Below are 4,190 nucleotides of genomic sequence, written 5' to 3' on the forward strand. Positions count from 1 at the left end.
AATTTAGCAGAAGCAATGATGGTAATGATATTTAAATAATCATGTTAGTAAAACCGACGATAATAATAATAGTAATAATAATAACAATAATGATAATAACAATGTATCATTACACAGTTCTAATAATGTGTTAACTTTTTGAGTTGTTACTGTGATTGAGTTGTGTAGTGTGTGTAATAGTGTGTGTAATAGTGTGTGTAATAGTGTGTGTAATAGTGTGTGTAATAATGTGTGTAATAATGTGTGTAATAGTGTGTGTAATAATGTGTCTACTTTTTTGAGTTGTTACTGTGATTGAGTTGTGTAGTGTGTGTAATAGTGTGTGTAATGATGTGTTTACTTTTTGAGCTGTTACTGTGATTGAGTTGTGTAGTGTGTGTAATAGTGTGTGTAATAGTGTGTGTAATGATGAGCAGTGAATGTTTGGGAAGGTTGTTGTGGAAATATCATTTTCAGCATAATGTGTTGGCACATGTGCTTTGTTGGGCTACTTGAAGTTTGACACCTAATAGATTGAAGATGTCTTCCTCCCAACTCTCCTCATGGTACGGCTTCTGATGTATTCAATCAAAAACATTAAGGACGTTACAAGACGAGAGAGAAACCAGTGGAGTAATGTTCATGTTTCATGCACAGTGTTTCTATTGCTTACATATTCCTGGATTACAACCAAATAATAGCATTACAATACATCTCTAATGTGGTCTACTGTATGTGTGAACACTAATCTCTAATGTGGTCTACTGTATGTGTGAACACTAATCTCTAATGTGGTCTACTGTATGTGTGAACACTAATCTCTAATGTGGTCTTCTGTATTTGTGAACACTAATCTCTAATGTGGTCTACTGTATGTGTGAACACTAATCTCTAATGTGGTCTACTGTATGTGTGAACATTAATATCTAATGTGGTCTACTGTATGTGTGAACACTAATCTCTAATGTGGTCTACTGTATGTGTGAACACTAATCTCTAATGTGGTCTACTGTATGTGTGAACACTAATCTCTAATGTGGTCTACTGTATGTGTGAACACTAATCTCTAATGTGGTCTACTGTATGTGTGAACACTAATCTCTAATGTGGTCTTCTGTATTTGTGAACACTAATCTCTAATGTGGTCTACTGTATGTGTGAACACTAATCTCTAATGTGGTCTACTGTATGTGTGAACATTAATATCTAATGTGGTCTACTGTATGTGTGAACACTAATCTCTAATGTGGTCTACTGTATGTGTGAACACTAATCTCTAATGTGGTCTACTGTATGTGTGAACACTACTCTCTAATGTGGTCTACTGTATGTGTGAACACTAATATCTAATGTGGTCTACTGTATGTGTGAACACTACTTTGCTGGATCCACGGTTCAGAACAACATACATAGAAACACACTAAATTAAAGTGCTCATTGAAAATCTGAAGGTTTCGCTTCAGCAATACTGTATTTGGTCCAAAAAAAGGGCAGTGTGCCAGGATACGGCCTCACCTGTGTTGCTAGGTAACCTCCAGGGGTCACGACCTGGCATTTTCATTCAAATCAACCCTGATTGGCCTGACAGCCGTACCTGTAATTACAATGCTCCGTCTCATTGGCTGACTGGAAGTGGTGCCGGCCAAGCAAGTAGGTCCTCTGTCTGTCAACTCAAGCTGGATGACATAAGCCACAGAAACACTATACCCCCAAAATACATGTTGGGGATAAGGAGATAATTAGATACGTTTGGGGTTAGGTTGTTTTTGTTTCATCACCAGTTGGAAAAGGTATAATTATCCTGATTTCAGAGCTCATCAAGGTAATACGACTCTAATAACTCCAGGCTTACGCCATTACACCTCACTGTTTGTCGAGAGGTTTGTTCAACTGTTGAGATGTGATACTGTGATTTCTGCAGAATGTGCACAATGCATGTCCAGGTTATTACTACAGTAAGTGGAAGGCATTTGGAATTATACTCCTCTGCTTACTAAATAGATCAGCGTATACAGGACATGTTCCTCACGGAACTATATGTCTCTGTGATGACATGCTCACAGAATGTCAAGAACTATATGTCTCTGTGATGACATGCTCACAGAATGTCAAGAACTATATGTCTCTGTGATGACATGCTCACAGAATGTCAAGAACTATATGTCTCTGTGATGACATGCTCACAGAATGTCAAGAACTATATGTCTCTGTGATGACATCCTCACAGAATGTCAATAACTATATGTCTCTGTGATGACATGCTCACAGAATGTCAAGAACTATTTGTCTCTGTGATGACATGCTCACAGAATGTCAAGAACTATATGTCTCTGTGATGACATGCTCACAGAATGTCGAGAACTATATGTCTCTGTGATGACATGCTCACAGAATGTCAAGAACTATATGTCTCTGTGATGACATGCTCACAGAATGTCAAGAACTATATGTCTCTGTGATGACATGCTCACAGAATGTCAATAACTATATGTCTCTGTGATGACATGCTCACAGAATGTCAAGAACTATATGTCTCTGTGATGACATGCTCACAGAATGTCAAGAACTATATGTCTCTGTGATGACATGCTCACAGAATGTCAAGAACTATATGTCTCTGTGATGACATCCTCACAGAATGTCAATAACTATATGTCTCTGTGATGACATGCTCACAGAATGTCAAGAACTATTTGTCTCTGTGATGACATGCTCACAGAATGTCAAGAACTATATGTCTCTGTGATGACATCCTCACAGAATGTCAAGAACTATTTGTCTCTGTGATGACATGCTCACAGAATGTCAAGAACTATATGTCTCTGTGATGACATGCTCACAGAATGTCAAGAACTATATGTCTCTGTGATGACATGCTCACAGAATGTCAAGAACTATATGTCTCTGTGATGACATGCTCACAGAATGTCAAGAACTATTTGTCTCTGTGATGACATGCTCACAGAATGTCAAGAACTATATGTCTCTGTGATGACATCCTCACAGAATGTCAAGAACTATTTGTCTCTGTGATGACATGCTCACAGAATGTCAAGAACTATATGTCTCTGTGATGACATGCTCACAGAATGTCAAGAACTATATGTCTCTGTGATGACATGCTCACAGAATGTCAAGAACTATATGTCTCTGTGATGACATGCTCACAGAATGTCAAGAACTATTTGTCTCTGTGATGACATGCTCACAGAATGTCAAGAACTATATGTCTCTGTGATGACATGCTCACAGAATGTCAAGAGAGAGGAATGTATTTGAATGAGGTATAATTCACTATGGTCTGTGTTTAGTATAACAATGATAGTAGAGTTGGTCCAGTACATCCTGTAATGAATACTCAGGGAGAAAAAGGTGTAATGAATACTCAGGGAGAAAAAGGTGTAATGAATACTCAGGGAGAAAAAGGTGTAATGAATACTCAGGGAGAATAAGGTGTAATGAATACTCAGGGAGAAAAAGGTGTAATGAATTCTCAGGGATAAAAAGGTGTCATGAATACTCAGGGATAAAAAGGTGTAGATTCACAAGCAGAACACGGCTGGTGTTTATTTCTCCTTCACAGAAGGCAGGATTCGTGGTCACAGGCAGACAATGGTCATACACAGGTAGGCAAACAGGCAGGTGAATCAAAACTAGGACTGAAGGCTATAACTGGTTCTCACAAATGAGCTAGGAAAAGGCAGAGTAAAGTCAAAATGAACAATACCTCACAAAGGCACAAACAGAATGAACTGAACTAAATAAGGAGCTGATGAGACCAGGTGAGTAACTAACACAGGTGAAACCAATTAACAAAAAATAAAGACAGGGCTACGTTCATGAACACAAAGAAACAGGGCTACGTTCAAGAACACAACGAAACAGAACACAAGGTTGAATAAGAAAATACATACAGAACCTTAGACATCCAGCATGAGAACAGGTTAGTAATCCACACTCTGTACTCCTGTCAATCAATCCATCAATCAATCAAATGTATTTAAAAATCACTTTTTAACATCAATTAAGAATAAGTAATTTACAGTTGGAAGGAAAAACCTAGCTAAGTACTAGGCTCAGAGGGGAGACTCACAGAAGTAGGAGAGAGGGGGACAGAACTGGGAGTGTCCTCCCCTCCTTTTCTCTGGCTGGGTTGGCAGTGTTGTGCCCCACTGACAGCCCATAGTGGTGGTGGAACCAGGGGGGTGGAG

This window comes from Oncorhynchus clarkii, chromosome 12 (assembly GCF_045791955.1).
Source record: "Oncorhynchus clarkii lewisi isolate Uvic-CL-2024 chromosome 12, UVic_Ocla_1.0, whole genome shotgun sequence".
In the NCBI taxonomy this organism is placed as follows: Eukaryota; Metazoa; Chordata; class Actinopteri; order Salmoniformes; family Salmonidae; genus Oncorhynchus; species Oncorhynchus clarkii.